The 19,107-nt window shown below is 37.5% G+C and overlaps 1 pseudogene; it reads left to right on the top strand.

Annotated features, from left to right (window-relative positions):
* LOC128655956 (cytochrome P450 2K6-like) overlaps positions 1-19,107 on the top strand; it is a 466,864-nt pseudogene that overhangs the window by 46,870 nt on the left and 400,887 nt on the right.

Genomic DNA, 19,107 nt, shown 5'->3' with positions numbered 1-19,107 from the left:
TTGATAGATAATACCAGCGATTCATGAAATTTAAGAACCTTGAATGCAAAATTAAAAAAGTAAAATGAACATGTTAATGTCTTTTTGGAATTAGCATCAACTCCCTACATCAGAATTAAACTCACCTTAATTCTCCTTGGAAATATTAACACTTATCTGAGCCACTCAATGCAATCCATCCAACAAATATTAATATTTAACTATCATTATGCCTCATTGAACATAATTTATATAACAGCAGTATTTATTACACTTTATCACCATTGCAAAAAAAAAAAAAATGACATTAGCCCTTAACCTATTGGTGCAAACCATTAGCAAAGACCCCTCATCCATTAGAAGCTCTTGCCCAGTGCATTCATCTTCCTGGACCTTCATTATAGCTTTGTCATTGATGGTCTCCTTTCTTCAAACGTAGTTGAAACATAAGTTCTTAGTCATTTTCAACAGAATAAAGGCACAGAACGGCTCTAGTATTGAGTTTCATCCATGGTTTTCTCCATGATTCTGAGGGAGTAGAGAAATATATCATTGTTTTTATTTTTTTCTATAGGTTCCCTGATTTATAAAGTAAATAAAAAAGCGGGATAGCCATGGACTCAATGTCAGAAATAATCTGACGTTTGAAACTCGCATGAAATAAATTAATACATTTAGACAAAAAATTACATTTCATTGAAATTACATTTGTAATTATAGCTATTTCTATTTTAATTTACTGCAGGACAACCATTTGAGAACAAAATGATCATGAATGCTGCTGTTTCCAACATAATAGTTTCCATATTACTTGATCATCGATATGATTATGAGGACCCAGTATTGCTCAGGCTTATGGAAATAATTAATGAAAGCGTAAAGCTTTTGGGTAGTCCAATGGTCATGGTAAGTTCTCATTTAAGCTTAATTAAAATCAAATAATTTTGCAACATGACATTTTTTTTAATAACTTTCTAAAGAGTATATACTGTTTAAGAATGGTCCTGGTGTCCATAGTTTGTCCACACCAAATTCTAGAAGTTATTGAAAATACTATCACATGTGACTAATATGAGGCTGATTTCAGATCAGCATTGTATTGTTAAAATAGGTCCAATATTAACTGCAAACATTTTATATGTATTAATATAATGTTCTAACTCCCTATTACAGCACATTAGCTTACATTAATTTGTTATATCACATATTTAGTTCTATCTAAAACAGTTAGTAGCTGATGGAAAAAAAAACATGACTACTCCTCTAACAGAATGCTAATAATATGACTCCAACTATAACAATGAGCTACATTAAAAACAAAAACAAAAAAAACACTATATTGTTAAACAAATATTTTGCTGAAACAATTTTCCCCAACTTCACTCCTGGATTTCAAAGAGATAAAAACAAAACAAAAAACACCATCTATAAAACAGTGTACTCTATCATATGGACAAAAGAAAAAACTTCAAGAAAATAAAATCAAGACATTCGTATAAACTTTGACATAGCAAGACATGACCATAAGATGACATATGATACATCACTAACCCATCTCTGGTAAATCAAGTTGCAGACTAATGTTAGTGCATTTCAGCAATATTGCTTATCACAACCTTTGCTTTTATTAGCATCCCTCTTGTAATCTGGGCCAAAATATGTATTTAGTAACACAATATTCAGATTTCAAATGCTTCTGTATCTTCTCATTCTAAAAATACTGATCAAACGGTTAGATGAATATGTTAAATAAAAATAATCTTGCAGTAAAACTCAAATATAAATTAAAAGAAAAAGGAATCCAATCAATTTTTTGTGGCACTTTTTGTTACATCACTAGTTATTCAAATTGATGCTCACTATGAAATGTTTATAAATGTGACTGGTAAGATGAGTGAAAGTCTAAATATATTTGGCCACAAAAGCATTTCTTTACTCTTAGCTAAACTCATTAAAGTCAATGGTCATCAGGCTACGCATTCCTCAGTTGGTATCAGTGCCGGATTGGCCCGCCAGGATAGTGGAAATTTTTGCAGTGGGCCACTGTCACCGTAGGGCCACATCCTTGGTCAGGGAGCAATCTTTCAAGGGGTGGAGGCAGAAAACTGGCTCTAGGCAAGGTAGGGAAATGAAAGTTGGGTTGGAAGGGGGTGCTTAGGTCGGTCTTCAAAGATTTACAGGGCCAGTCTGATTTCAAAGTCTAGTAGGTATGCTTCTTTTTCCTCTAACTTAAAGGATTACTTTCTGTTATAATTTTTAAGCTAAACAACTAACATATTAAAGTTAATAAACATTAATTAAAACCTACTGACCTATATTTTCTCCAAAATGAAGTTTCATAACGTTTTAAAAGTTATATCTTTTATTCGCCAATGATGTCACGTTATCCTGCCCACTATTTTCAGCACTGCATGTTCAAAATACTTAAACCAATAACTTTGTGTTTAAAGCGCCATTTTGAAACCTAGGTATTGTAAACGGATTGGTACAGAGCAAAGGATACCCACGGAGTGGGTTTGGAAAGCAATTAAATTTGCAGACAAGATTTCTGATATACGGTAGAGATATGTTAATGAAATGCGTTTGATAAAAAGCGTATTTGGGGTAGTTAGTTAGTAACAGGCATAGAAAATATTTACTGACAGTGACCCTTTAAAGGGACATGAAACCCAAAATTTTTCTTTCATGATTCAGACAGATAATACAATTTTAAACAACTTTCCAATTTACTTATATTTAATTTGCTTCCTTCTCTTGTTATCGTTTGCTGAAAGGTTTATCTATGCAAGTTCATGAGCAGCAGAGAAACCAGGTTCTAGCTGTTGATTGGTGGTTGCATAAATATATTGAATGTGATTTGCTCACCCATGTGTTCAGTTAGAAACTAGTAGTGCATTGCTGCTCATTCAACAAATGATACCAAGAGAATGAAACAGATTAGACAATAGAAGTAAATTAGAAAGTTGTTTAATATTGTATTCTCTATCTGAATCGTGAAAGAAAAATTTTGGGTTTCATGTACCTTTAAGTATATTTTTTACCTGTCCTTGTAAAGAGTAGAAGGGAGAGATTATTTACTGTATGATAACTCCCATACTGCTTTTGTTGTGCCCATTTTAACTTGTGCTTGTATTACAAGCTGAAAGTAAACACGACCACACAAATGCAAACTAAATTTGAGCTTGCTAGATTAACGTGACTGAAGTCCTCACGAAAAGAGTTAGAGCTAAAAAAAATAATTAAATACATTAAAATAAAGTGTTACACTTATGTATACAATATATAATAAACATATTTACATAAATATTAAAATTAAAAGGTTATAAGTTAAAAGGTATATGATAAGGTATTTGAATGTAAAGGGTTATTATGTATACAAAAATGTGTATATATACAAATATTTAAATGTGCATACATGTATATTTATGTTTATGTTTATATATATATATATATATATATATATATATATATATATATGTGTGTGTGTGTGTATATATATGTATGTATATATATATATATATATATATATATATACACATACATAAAACACATATATACACATGTATACACATATATACATATGTATATATACTTTGGAGCCATTTCCACCTAAATATCTGAAAACACAAATAATCTTTTTTTATTCAATTGTAATATTTATTTATGTATATTACTGTGTATGTACAGTAAATATATTACATTCCAATATTTTTCATATAGCGGCAAATGTTCTATGTATTTTTAAATATATATATATATATATATATATATATATATATATATATATATATATATATATATATATATATATATATACCGTATATACACAGTGGAGCAAAAAAGTATTTAGTCAGCCACCAATTGTGCAAGTTCTCACACTTAAGAAGATGAGAGAGGCCTGTAATTTTCATCATAGGTATACCTCAACTATGAGAGACAAAATGTGGAAACAAATCCAGACAATCACATTGTCTGATTTGGAAATAATTTATTTGCATATTATGTTGGAAAATAAATATTTGGTCACCTACAAACAAGCAAGATTTCTGGCTCTCACAGACCTGTATCTTCTTCTTTAAGAGGCTCCTCTGTCCTCCACTCATTACCTGTATTATTGGCACCTGTTTGAACTTGTAATCAGTATAAAAGACACCTGTCTACAACCTCAAACAGTCACACTCCAAACTCCACTATGGTGAAGACCAAAGAGCTGTCGAAAGACACCAGAAACAAAATTGTAGACCTGCACCAGGCTGGGAAGACTGAATCTGCAATATGCAAACAGCTTGGTGTGGGAGCAATAATTAGAAAATGGAAGACATACAAGACCAGTGATAATCTCCCTCGATCTGGGGTTCCACGCAAGATCTCACCCTGTGGGGTCAAAATGATCACAAGAACAGTGAGCAAACATCCCAGAACCACACAGGGATCTAGTGAATGACCTGCAGAGAGCTGGAACCAACGAAACAAAGGCTACCATTAGTAACACACTACTCCACCAGGGACTCAGATGCTGCAGTGCTAGACGTGTCCCCCTGCTTAAGCCAGTACATGTCCGGGCCCATCTGAAGTATGCTAGAGAGCCTTTGGATGATCCAGAAGTGGATTGGGAGAATGTCATATGGTCAGATTAAACCAAAGTAGAACTGTTTGGTAAAAAAGCAACTTGTCGTGTTTGGAGGAGAGAGAATGCTGAGTTGCAACCAAAGAACACCATACCTACTGTAAAGCATGGGGCTGGCAACATCATTCTTTGGGGCTGTTTCTCTGCAAAGGAAACAGGACGACTGATCCATGTACATGAAAGAATGAATGGGGCCATGTATCGTGAGATTTTGAGTGCAAACCTCCTTCCATCAGCAAGGGCATTGAAGATGAAACATGGCTGGGTCTTTCAGCATGACAATGATCCCAAACACACCACCTGAGCAACGAAGGAGTGGCTTCGTAAGAAGCATTTCAAGGTCCTTCAAGATCTCAACCCCATAGAAAACCTTTGGAGGGAGTTGAAAGTCTGTGTTGCCCAGCGACAGCCCCAAAACATCACTGCTCTAGAGGAGATCTGCATGCAGGAATGGGCCAACATACCAGCAACAGTGTGTGACAACCTTGTGAAGACTTACAGAAAACGTTTGACCTCTGTCATTGCCAACAAAAGATATATAACAAAGTATTGAGATGAACTTTTGATATTGACCATATACTTATGTTCCACCATAATTTGCAAATAAATTATTTCCAAATCAGACAATGTGATTGTCTGGATTTGTTTCCACATGTTGTCTCTCATAATTGAGGTATGGTTATGATGAAAATTGAAAGTAAAAGCAATAGATGGAGGCGCCAATGGTTCAGATCAATGACGGTCTGATAGATATAATCATATACAGTGATATATATATATATATATCACTCTATATGATTATATCTATCAGACCGTCATTGATCTGCACCATTGGCGCCTCCATCTATTGCTTTTACTTTCAGATTTCTTCCTATTGGATTTTGGTAGAGAGCAGCCTTTAAGATTAGCCAGCTGGATTGCTGATAAAATCCAGCCTGCCCCGACTGGCATAATTGATTGCCTTTGTCATTTGTGAGTACCTTGTGTTCACACTGCATATATTTTTCATACAAGCACCATTGATCTGCACCATTGGCGCCTCTTTCTCGTTGTCTTCCTTCCTATGATGAAAATTACAGACCTTTCTCATCTTCTTAAGTGGGAGAACTTGCACAATTGGTCGCTGACTAAATACTTTTTTGCCCCACTGTATATATGTGTGTGTATGTATATATATATATATATATATATATAGAGAGAGAGAGAGAGAGAGAGAGAGAGAGAGAGAGAGAGAGAGAGAGAGATATTTAGATATATATATAGAGAGAGAGAGATGAAGATAACTAAATCAATATTATAGTGTTAATCTGCAACAAGTATGAGCATACAATAAACTTCCTCCCAGTCTTGAATAGATCTAAAAAAGGAAAGTTATTTTATAAGATTACACAAATTCTTATATATATAGATAAATTCCAAAATACAAAAAGTCTAGTCTCCAAGATACTCAGAAAATGTCATCTGGCATCTATGTAAAATTACTGACAAGCAATGATCATACAATTTGAACATAAAAATATATAAAATACTCTAAGCAGAAAATTGTTCAAAAATAGTGATATAAAATCTTGTAATATATTATAAAAACCACAGTAAAAAAAAAATAAAATATATATATATATATATATATATATATATATATAAATAATACCTCAATCCTTATGAGGTAAGAGTTGCACAGAATAGGTCTGCAATAGACACCAGGTGCTTCCACTTTGTTTGCCAACAGGATCTCAGGCTTGCGTTTAAATTCCCATGTATCAGACGTAGTGTCATGCAAAAAACAAAGAGAGCAAATAGTGCAATCCTGCTGTGGAATTTGTTGGCGCTCTACAAATACCTGATAGTAATAATCCTGTCTCTTTATTTCATAAAACACACACTCATTAAAAAATGCTTACAATTTCTAACCTCAATACATATGAGGTAATTTACGCACATATAAATGGCCCCTCTGGGATAGTATGGAACCAAGTGCTCGCACAAGTCCTTTATGTATGTCCTGTCACTACAGCCTGACTAACAAATCCTGATGCTTTTCAAAGGTTCCCTTAATACCAGGGTGATGGCACGTAGCAATCTTGTATCCCTTGCGCCTATTGGTGCTCGGCGACCAGGTAATACTGGCTAAACAGTTCATTGTACCTATTAGTCCTTGCCCTTCACATGGTACTTAATTCATCCTATTGGCTATCAGACCTGCTTACGCCCTATGTGTAGTATCTGTCACGCTTGGCCGCTGGGAAGCTCCAGCTGTCCTCTCTGTGTGCTTGATTGACAGCTAGTCTGAGACGCCCCTTCCTGATGATGTCACTACCAGGCTTTTTATTCCGGGCTTCCTGTTTCCTCAGTGCCCGTTTGTTTCTCTTTGTGGCTCCTGTGCGGACTTTGCTGTGGAATCTCTCTAACTGCCAAAATCTGCAAAGACTGACTATCCTGATTAATCCTCTAACTTCCTGATAACCTGTTGCCGAACATTGCAAGTACTATTTATTCTGTGAATCTCTCAATCTGCATGTTTACCTGTTGCCAAAACTTTGCAAATACTGGTAATTCAGTGTAAATCTTCAAACTGCTTTATATCCTGTTGCCAAACATTGCAAAGACTGTCTATTCTGTGAAACTCTCACACTGCATGTTTACTTGTTGCCAAAACTCTGCAAATACTGGTAATTCAGTGTAAACCTTCAAACTGCTTGATATCCTGTTGCCAAACATTGCAAAGACTGTCTATTCTGTGAAACTCTCACACTGCATGTTTACCTGTTGCCAAAACTCTGCAAATACTGGTAATTCAGTGTAAACCTTCAAACTGCTTGATATCCTGTTGCCAAACATTGCAAAGACTGTCTATTCTGTGAAACTCTCAAACTGCATGACAACCTGTTGCCAATCCTTGCAAGTACTGATTAATCTGTATTAACCCTCAAACTTCCTGTTATCTAACTCTGCATGTACTGCCTATTCAGTATAAACCTACAAACTACCTGATAACCTGTTGCCAAACTCTTCAAGGACTGACTACACAGTATTAACCCTCAAACTGCCTGATAAGTTACCTACTCCTGCATTATTAACTGTTTCTTGTTTACCCTTCCTCTGTCTGAGTATAAGTGACTATCCCTGCTCTCCTGATTCTGTGGAAGACTTTTCCTGTAACTAGTTCTTTACTCAGAAGTCTATTTGGCTGATATCTTGAATTACTTTGGACTCAGGCTAACCTTGCTCCATATCGTGAGTACATTGTTTTTTAGAGGTTGTCGTGGGGTCACGTCCTGGATTAAACTCAGAGTGCAAGGGTGTTGTTTAAGTTTGCCCTAGCATTTGGGTCTTCTTCTGGGCTTTTCCTAACCTGACCGTACAAACGGGCCATAATATGGACCCTGATGAGTTATCCAGGGCTGTGGCTCTACAAGGGCAACTTCTGGGAATCATTCTGCTCATTTGCAATCTTTGGATTCCAAGCTTGACCAGATTACTGCTCTGCTACATAACCTCTCCGCTCCTTCTCTAGCTACTGTGACTCCTACTGCAGCTGCTACTAGCTCCAATGCTGTCTTTAACCCACCTCAACCTGTTGGACAGTATATACCACGAATCCCACTTCCAGATAAATATGACGGTAATCCTGAAGAATGCTGTGGATTCCTTAATCAATGTCGTTTACACTTCAGAAACAATCCTCAAGTTTTTTTCCAATTCTACTTCCAAGATCACCTTTATTATTTCCCTCATGAAGGGTAAGGCTCTAGCCTGGGTGTCTCCTCTTTTAGAGAAGAATGATCCTTTACTACAGGATTTGGAATTATTTGTGTCCATTTTTTCTTCTGTTTTTGACAAGCCTGTGAGGTCTGCAGCTGCAGAGGCAGGATTGTTGGATCTGAGACAGGGATCCCTTTCGGTAGCTCAATATGCTATTGAATTCAGGACTTTAGCCGCAGAAACTGATTGGAACCATGGAGCCTTACGGGCAGCCTTTCGCAAGGGACTTTGTGAACGCCTTAAGGATGAACTTGTATTTCAGGAACTCCCCTATTCATTGGAGGGTCTTATCAATTTGTGTATTACTCTTGACGCCCGCCATTCTGAACGTCTTCAGGAGAGAGATAGGAATCGGAGATCCTTTGTTAAATCTTCTTTTCGTCCTCCTATTCGAACCTCAAGTCTGTCTGATAATAATTCCCAATCTCCTGAGTCTGTGGAACCCATGGAAGTAGGAGCTATTAAATTGTCAGAAGCTCAACGCCATAGAAGGCATACTCTTGGATTATGTCTGTATTGTGGTACCAAAGGACATTTACTGAAGGACTGTCCTATCCGGCCAGTAAAAGACATGGCTTAACTTTTGATTTGAGGGACAGAGTTAAGCCAGAATCCCATGTCTTCCCTCAATTCTAAACTTTTTGTTCCTGTAACTATCTCTTTTGGAGACACCAAGTTTTGAGCTCTTCTTTTGTCTGTGGGCATACTCCATTCTGAAGTTATTCATTTTGACGTCATCACTTCTCCCCACATACCATTGATTCTGGGGTTACCTTGGTTGCAGCTTCATGATCCAGTCTTCTCATGGTCTAAAGGAGAACTTATTTCCTGGGGAACTACCCGTTTCAAACATTGCCTGCAAAATCCCTCAAAACCATCTGGTCCTGTCGTAGCTATGGTGGAAGTTCCTGATTCATTGCCTAATTACAATCATGCCTTTAGTGATGTGTTTTCTAAGAAGGAGGCTGAGACATTACCTCCACACCGGATATTTGACTGTCCTATCAAATTGTTTTCAGGGGCTCCTCTACCTAAGGGAAGGACCTATCCTCTCTCTCGTCAAGAAAATGTCTCTCTTGAGGAATACATAAAGGACAACTTAGCCAGAGGATTTATTCGTCCTTCCTCATCCCCTGTGGGTGCAGGTTTTTTCTTCATTGGGAAAAAAGATGGAGGTCTCCATCCCAGTATCGATTATCGGGCTTTGAATCAGATTACTCTCAAAAACAGTTATCCTCTGCCGCTCATTCCTGAGTTATTTGATCGTCTTCAAGGTGCTTCTATTTTTTCCAAGTTAGATCTCCGTGGGGCCTACAATTTGGTCAGAATCCGTAAAGGAGACGAATGGAAGTTGGCATTTAACACTAGATTTGGTCACTACGAGTATCTAGTAATGCCATTCGGATTGTGCAATGCACCAGCAGTATTTCAGCACTTTGTTAACAAAATCTTCAGAGACTATCTAAATCAATTTGTTATCATTTATCTCAACGACATTCTGATCTATTCCAAAACATTACAGGAACATGTACATCATGTAAGACTGGTACTTAAATTGGAGAAATACTCTTTTTCATCAGAGTTCCATTCCCTTTTTGGGTTATATAATTTCAGAATCAGGTTTTGAGATGGATCCTGCTAAACTTTCGGCTATCAAGGACTGACCCAGACCAACTACTCTCACATCCCTGCAGAGGTTTCTTGGCTTTGCCAATTACTATAGAAAGTTTATTAAAAACTTTGCTGACATCACGTCTCTGCTCACTTCTCTTACTAAGAAAGGGCAAAATTGTAAGAACTGGTCCACTCCGGCAGTACAGGCTTTTGAAACGCTAAAATCACTATTTTCTTCAGCACCTATTCTCAGTCATCCAATTCCTGATCTCCAGTATATTTTGGAGGTTGACGCTTCTTCTATATCAGCTCAAGCTGTTCTCTCCCAACGTGATCCGACTACCAGCAAGATACATCCTGTGGCGTTCTTTTAGAAAAAATTCAATCCTGCCGAGTTAAATTATGATGTGGGCAATAAGGAGCTTTTGGCTATAAAATTAGCTTTGGAGGAATGGAGGCATTGGTTAGAGGGTACCAGTCAACCTTTTTTTCATTCTGACAGATCATAAGAATCTTTTATACCTCCATACAGCTACTCGTCTCAATCCTTGTCAGGCTCGGTGGGCCTTGTTCTTCTCCAGGTTTAATTTTGTACTTTCCTATGTTCCTGGTTCAAAAAATTCCAAGGCAGATGCTTTATCTAGGCAGTTCCAATCTACTGAGCTTTCTCCTTTGGATTCTGAACCTATACTACGTCCAGTCAAAGTTTTGGCTCAAGTATCCTCTTTTCCAGTACAGGCTTTACATGCTGCTCAAGTCCAGGTACCATCTTCTTGCAAACTACCTTCTGGTATCCTGTATGTACCCAAAGGATTACGTTTTAAGCTTCTACATTGGGCTCACAACAACATTTCAGCAGGTAATCCTGGAGTAACCAATACTTTGTGGAAACTGAAGCAGCATGTTTGGTGGTCCACTATGAGGAGGGATGCTAAGGATTATATTGCTGCTTGTGGGTCTTGTGCTTCAAACAAACAATCTTCTCATCGACCGTTTGGTCTATTACACCCTCTTCCTATTCCTCATTACCCTTGGTCTCACTTATCCATGGACTTTGTTACAGATCTTCCTGTTTCTGCTGGAAATACGACCATTTGGGTAGTGGTGGATCGGTTCTCCAAGTCTGCTCACTTCATACCTCTTCCAAGCTTGCCTTCAGCTCAAAGACTCTCTGAACTCTTTGTTCTACATATATCTCGTTTACATGGTTTTCCCACTGACATAGTCTCAGATCGTGGAGTTCAATTTGTTTCCAAGTTATGGAGGTCTTTTTGTAAGCACTTCGGAATCAACATATCTCTTTCTACCGCACATCATCCTCAATCCAACGGACAGACTGAGCGTGTAAATCAAGCCTTAGAATCTTTTCTTAGACATTATGTAGACCATCACCACTCCAACTGGTCTCAGTTATTGCCTTTGGCGGAATTAGCTCACAACTCACTCTATAACGCCTCATTACAGACCTCTCCTTTTAAGGCAGCTTATGGTTTTGAACCTAGAACCTTGCCTATGATTACCAGTCCTACTGAAGTCCCTGGAGCAGATCGTATTGTGAAAAATCTCAGTAACCACTGGCAAATCATTCGTCAAAATCTACTTTCCTCTTCCTTAAGACACAAGAGATATGCTGATCGCAGAAGGTGTAAGGCTCCTTTACTTCATACTGGAGACAGAGTATTTTTATCCACCAGATTCATACGTCTAAAACAACCTTGTACTAAGTTGGGTCCTAAGTACATTGGACCTTTTCGAATTGTTTCTAAAGTTTGTTGTTCTGCATACCGCCTGACTTTATCCAAGACTCTCAAGATCCATACAGTGTTTCATGTCTCCTTACTCAAGCCAGTCATCTACAACCAGTACTCTATCAAGAGTAGACCACCTCCTCCACTTTCCATAGAGGGAACTTCTGAGTTTGAAGTCAGACAGATTTTGGATTCCAAGCTACGGGGCAATCGGCTGTACTACCTGGTCCATTGGAAAGGCTATCCTATCTCTGAACGATCTTGGGAACCAGCCTCTCATGTTCATGCTCCAGCTCTTGTCAAGTCTTTTCACAATAAATACCCTGCCAGGCCCGGTCGGGTTCCCCGGAGGGGTCCTTGAGGAGGTGGCACTGTCAGGCTCAGCCGCTGGAAGCTCCAGCTGTCCTCTCTGTGTGCTTGATTGACAGGTAGTCTGAGACGCCCCTTGCTGATGATGTCACTACCAGGCTTTTTATTTCAGGCTTCCTGTTTCCTCAGTGCCCATTTGTTTGTTTCTCTTTGTGGCTCCTGTGAGGACTTTGCTGTGGAATCTCTCTAACTGCCAAACTCTGCAAAGACTCACTATCCGGGGTTAATCCTCTAACTTCCTGATAACCTGTTGCCGAACATTGCAAGTACTATTTATTCTGTGAATCTCTCAATCTGCATGTTTACCTGTTGCTAAAGCTTTGCAAATACTGGTAATTCAGTGTAAATCTTCAAACTGCTTTATATCCTGTTGCCAAACATTGCAAAGACTGTCTATTCTGTGAAACTCTCACACTGCATGTTTACCTGTTGCCAAAACTCTGCAAATACTGGTAATTCAGTGTAAACCTTCAAACTACTTGATATCCTGTTGCCAAACATTGCAAAGACTGTCTATTCTGTGAAAATCCTTGCAAGTACTAATTAATCTGTATTAACCCTCAAACTTCCTGTTATCTTGTTATCTAACTCTGCATGTACTGCCTATTTAGTATAAACCTACAAACTGCCTGATAACCTGTTGCCAAACTCTTCAAGGACTGACTACACAGTATTAACCCTCAAACTGCCTGATAACAAGTTACCTACTCCTGCATTATTAACTGTTTCTTGTTTACCCTTCCTCTGTCTGAGTATAAGTGACTATCCCTGCTCTCCTGATTCTGTGGAAGACTTTTCCTGTAACTAGTTCCTTACTCAGAAGTCTATTTGGCTGATATCTTGAATTACTTTGGACTCAGGCTAACCCTGCTCCATATCATGAGTACATTGTTTTTTAGAGGTTGTCGTGGGGTCACGTCCTGGATTAAACTCAGAGTGCAAGGGTGTTGTTTAAGTTCGCCCTAGCATTTGGGTCTTCTTCTGGACTTTTCCTAACCTGACAGTATCTTATTGGCTGTAACTTTTTAATACATAATACAGATATTTTCATATCCTAGCAACTGCGGTTCTTTAATAGAACATTAAGGTTTGCAGTGTTGCGAATATTACTTATATTCCTTAAAAATGTCAAAACTTGTATTCTAATACATTTTTATCCTATCGATGACACTTAGAAATATCAATACTCGGCTTAGACCTCTATACATGTTAACATGTTATATATTTCTAAAGAGCAATATTGACCCTTAAGCATTATATATATATAATTATATATGTGTATATATATAGATATATATTTATATGTGTGTGTGACCACCCCAAGTCCTAGTGTAGTATCACTCTCATGATTTCAAATATAGCTCCTCACCAGCTTACATATTAAGTATTAAGAGGATCACACATATATATACACGAACAATGTATTTCATGAGACTCTAATGGATACTTTACTAAAAACAAATATCTTAGAGTTCTAATGGTTTTAATACAGTATAGTATATCATACAGTGAAGTGATTACCTTATTTATATCAAAACGAAGAATTTAAAAACTATATATACACTGTGTGCAGAATTATTAGGCAAATGAGTATTTTGACCACATCATCCTCTTTATGCATGTTGTCTTACTCCAAGCTGTATAGGCTCGAAAGCCTACTACCAATTAAGCATATTAGGTGATGTGCATCTCTGTAATGAGAAGGGGTGTGGTCTAATGACATCAACACCCTATATCAGGTGTGCATAATTATTAGGCAACTTCCTTTCCTTTGGCAAAATGGGTCAAAAGAAGGACTTGACAGGCTCAGAAAAGTCAAAAATAGTGAGATATCTTGCAGAGGGATGCAGCACTCTTAAAATTGCAAAGCTTCTGAAGCGTGATCATCGAACAATCAAGCGTTTCATTCAAAATAGTCAACAGGGTCGCAAGAAGCGTGTGGAAAAACCAAGGCGCAAAATAACTGCCCATGAACTGAGAAAAGTCAAGCGTGCAGCTGCCAAGATGCCACTTGCCACCAGTTTGGCTATATTTCAGAGCTGCAACATCACTGGAGTGCCCAAAAGCACAAGGTGTGCAATACTCAGAGACATAGCCAAGGTAAGAAAGGCTGAAAGACGACCACCACTGAACAAGACACACAAGCTGAAACATCAAGACTGGGCCAAGAAATATCTCAAGACTGATTTTTCTAAGGTTTTATGGACTGATGAAATGAGAGTGAGTCTTGATGGGCCAGATGGATGGGCCCGTGGCTGGATTGGTAAAGGGCAGAGAGCTCCAGTCCGACTCAGACGCCAGCAAGGTGGAGGTGGAGTACTGGTTTGGGCTGGTATCATCAAAGATGAGCTTGTGGGGCCTTTTTGGGTTGAGGATGGAGTCAAGCTCAACTCCCAGTCCTACTGCCAGTTTCTGGAAGACACCTTCTTCAAGCAGTGGTACAGGAAGAAGTCTGCATCCTTCAAGAAAAACATGATTTTCATGCAGGACAATGCTCCATCACATGCGTCCAAGTACTCCACAGCGTGGCTGGCAAGAAAGGGTATAAAAGAAGAAAATCTAATGACATGGCCTCCTTGTTCACCTGATCTGAACCCCATTGAGAACCTGTGGTCCATCATCAAATGTGAGATTTACAAGGAGGGAAAACAGTACACCTCTCTGTACAGTGTCTGGGAGGCTGTGGTTGCTGCTGCACACAATGTTGATGGTGAACAGATCAAAACACTGACAGAATCCATGGATGGCAGGCTTTTGAGTGTCCTTGCAAAGAAAGGTGGCTATATTGGTCACTGATTTGTTTTTGTTTTGTTTTTGAATGTCAGAAATGTATATTTGTGAATGTTGAGATGTTATATTGGTTTCACTGGTAAAAATAAATAATTGAAATGGGAATATATTTCTTTTTTGTTAAGTTGCCTAATAATTATGCACAGTAATAGTCACCTGCACACACAGATATCCCCCTAAAATAGCTATAACTAAAAACAAACTAAAAACTACTTCCAAAACTATTCACCTTTGATATTAATGAATTTTTTGGGTTCATTGAGAACATGGTTGTTGTTCAATAATAAAATTAATCCTCAAAAATACAACTTGCCTAATAATTCTGCATTCCCTGTATCAATTTAAAAATGTGACATAATCTATTAACCTCCATTGTACATTTTTTAAAAAGAGATATTACTGTGGCTATATAAAAATCTATATATAACATTATTATTTTTTACTAAATAATAAATCAGGATTTTTTATACAAAATGTCATATAATTAAAAAATATGATGTCCATATATAATTAAAACAATTAAATAATCAATTAAATAATCATTAAATAATGATATTCATACAATTAAAAAATGTATTATAGAATGTAATATAAAATGTCATATATAATTTACTATAAATTATAAAAGAAAGGGAAAGTTATTAAATTATACTAAAAATGCTGCCAGGTCTATATCTTTATTTAGACCTGAGGGAACTAGACTACCCAGAGTATAAATCCAAAAGGTCTCCTTTTTTCTTAACTGAAGTTCCCTGTTCGCACCCCTAGTGTTCCTATTTACATGTTCTAAAATAGTTCCTCTCAGACATGAGGGATTTCGATTGTGTTTATCTCTGTAGTGTGCTGAGAGGTTATGTGACTTTTCCCCTTGTTCAATATTTGTAATGCACTCCAGGAGTCTCTTTTTAAAAGGTCTAATAGTGCGCCCAACATACTGGAGCCCACAGCCACACTGCAAGAGATAAACAGCGTGGTCTGCCTTACAATAGCACAGTGTTTTTATCTCATATTTCTTTCCCATAGTTTTAGATGTAATTTCTCTTGTAGGTTTATTGCTCATAAAGTAATGGTAACAAGCTACACAATTAAACCTGTTACACTTGAAGAAACCCGTTGTTGCTTTCACAGTTCTTATAATTGTGAAGATTGTTCTTTAGTTGGCTTGGAGCTAAGATATTTTAAAGAATCTTGCTCAAAATATGTATATATGTTGAAATTGTGTACACTATCTGCACAAATAAAACAAAACAAAATATTCTTCCAGTTCACTAAATGTAAAAAGATTTTACAAATGATGTGTTGTTATCATTGATAATTAAAAGTTATTAGCATAAGGGACATTACAATTTTTTTAAATGAAGGGACATTCAAAAACAAAATTCTTATGTACTTAACACTGGCATATCACAATATCCTATAAATAGAGGCTAAATATCATGCAAATAATTGAATTGAAGTTAGTGTGAACAACACATACCCCTATTACATATTCTATACCATATTACACTGCTTTTAGCCTCCTAAACTCATACAATAGGAAATTATATTTTATAGAAAATAACTAATATCCCATTCTTTATTCATTCCACTAGTATTTCTTGTTTTTAATTTAAATATCCACTATAACTCCATTTTATCCAAGATTTTTTATTTGTTTCCTCCTCTGATTGGCATTTTTGCAACATCAACAGCCTTAATTGAAAACTTACTAACATTTGTAAAGTGTAAACCATTGAAGTGCAGGGCTACTGTAGAATCTTTATTATAATTCTTCACATCATAGTAATGTTCCCGAGCCCTAGTACCCATACTGACAGTGGCAAATCAAGCACTCAAGTACACCACAAATGTTGTTTTGCTAAATTTACATTGACCAATGGGGGGGGATATTTATCAAAGCCTCAACTTTGTTGCATTTGCCAGCACCAATACTCTTGCCTAACATCGCAACCGCGTATATCAATACGCTCTCCTTATTTATAAAAGTCGGCAAAAAGGCGCGCACCAAGTATGGGGCGATGAGCATTGGACTGTTATTAACTAGCAGTCACCGATCTTGTGTCTATTTGGCTTTTTACCAACTTTATTTATACCCTGTCACTAACGCTGCCACTATACAAAATGGTTTAACCCCTATCCTGCCACTCTCAAACCCAGCCGCAACATAAATAAAGTTATAAACCCCTATCCCGACGCTCCCCGACCCCGCTGCAACATAAATAAAGTTATTAACCCCTATTCCACCGCCACAAATAAATGTGTTAACCCCTAAACCTCTGGCCTCTCACATCACCACCACTAACTAAACCTATTAACCCCTAAACCTATCAGCCTCCCACATCGCCATAAACTATTTACCACAACAACCCGCTAACTTTAAATTAAAATTACAACATCCCTATCTTCAAATACATTTAAACTTACCTGTAGAATTAAAATAAACTATTTTAAACTATTAATTAACCTACCCTATTATCCTACAATTAAATTAAACTACCAATTAAATTAACTAAATTACATTTAAATATACTAGTAAACCTTATTAAAAGTACTACATTACCAAAAAAAAAAATAGTTACAAAAAAAACACACTAAATTACGAAAAATAAAAAACCACATTATCAAAAATAAAAAAGAATTACACCTAATCTAATAGCCCTATCAAAATAAAAAAGCCCCCCAAAATAAAAAACCCTAGTCTACAATAAACTACCAATGTCCCTTAAAAGGGTCTTTTGTGGGGCATTGCCACAAAGATAACAGCTCTTTTACCTGTAAAAAAAAATACAAACACCCCCCAACAGTTAAACCCACCACCCAACCAACCCCCACAAATAAAAAAAAATATCTAAAATAACCTAAGTTCTCCATTGCCCTGAAAAGGGCATTTGTATGGGCATCACCCTTAAAAGGGCATTTAGCTCTTTTACATGCCCAGACCCTAATCTAAAAATAAAACCCACCCAACAAAAACTTTAAAAAAAACCTAACACTAACCCCCTAAGATCCACTTACAGTTCTTGAAGTCCCGCTTGAAGGATCCAGCTGGAGAAGTCCTCATCCAGACGGCAAGAAGTCTTCATCCGGGCGGCCTCTTCCATCTTCATCCAGCTGGAGAAGTCCTAATTCAGGAAGTCTTCATCCAGGCAGCTTCTTCTATCTTCATCCATCTGGCATGGAGCAGGTCCATCTTGAAGACCTCCGGCACAGATCATCTTCTTCATATGGTCGCCGCCATAAGCTGGAACATCAATGCAAGTGACGTCATACAAGATGGCGTCCCTTGCATTCCTATTGGCTGAAAGATTTCAATCAGGCAATAGGATTAGAGCTGCTAAAATCCTATTGGCTGATTGGAACAGCCAATAAGATTTTAGCAGCTCTAAACCTATTGGCTGATTGAAATCTTTCAGCCAATAGGAATGCAAGGGATGTCATCTTGGATGGCGTCACTTGCATTGAAGTTCCAGTTTACTGCGGTGACCGTATCAAGAGGATGCTCTGCGCCGGATGTCTTCAGGATGGACCCGCTCCACGCCGGATGGATGAAGATAGAAGATGCCATCTGGATGAAGACTTTTTGCCGCCTGGATGAGGACTTCTCTGACTGGATGAAGATGAAATAGGCTGACAGGATGAAGATTTCTTTCCGCCTGGATCAGTACTTCTCCGGCTGGATGAAGATGGAAGAGGCCGCCCGGATGAAGACTTCTTGCCGCCTGGATAAGGACTTCTCCGGCTGGATGGATCCTTCAAGCGGGACTTCAAGAACTATAGGTTGATCGTCGGGGGTTAGTGTTAGGTTTTTTTAATTTTTTTTGGGTGGGTTTTATTTTTAGATTAGGGCCTGGGCTGGTAAAAGAGCTAAATGCCCTTTTAAGGACAATGCACATACAAATGCCCTTTTCAGGGCAATGGGTAGCTTAGGTTATTTTAGATTTTAGTTTTTTTATTTGGGGGGGTTGGTTGGGTGGGTGGTGGGTTTAACTCTTCGGGGGGGGGTTTGTATTTTTCACAGGTAAAAGAGCTTTTATCTTTTGGCAATGCCCACAAAAGGCCCTTTAAGGACCATAGTAGTTTATTGTAGGCTAGGGGCTTTTTTATTTGGGGGGGCTTTTTTATTTGAAAGGGCTAATAGATTAGGTGTAATTCTTTTTTTATTTTTGATAATGTGGTTTTTTATTTTTCGTAATTTAGTTAATTTAATTGGTAGTTTAA

Source organism: Bombina bombina, chromosome 4 (assembly GCF_027579735.1).
Source record: "Bombina bombina isolate aBomBom1 chromosome 4, aBomBom1.pri, whole genome shotgun sequence".
Lineage (NCBI taxonomy): Eukaryota > Metazoa > Chordata > Amphibia > Anura > Bombinatoridae > Bombina > Bombina bombina.
Note: the sequence above shows the minus strand (reverse complement) of the source record. Positions and strands in the feature narration are given on the sequence as shown.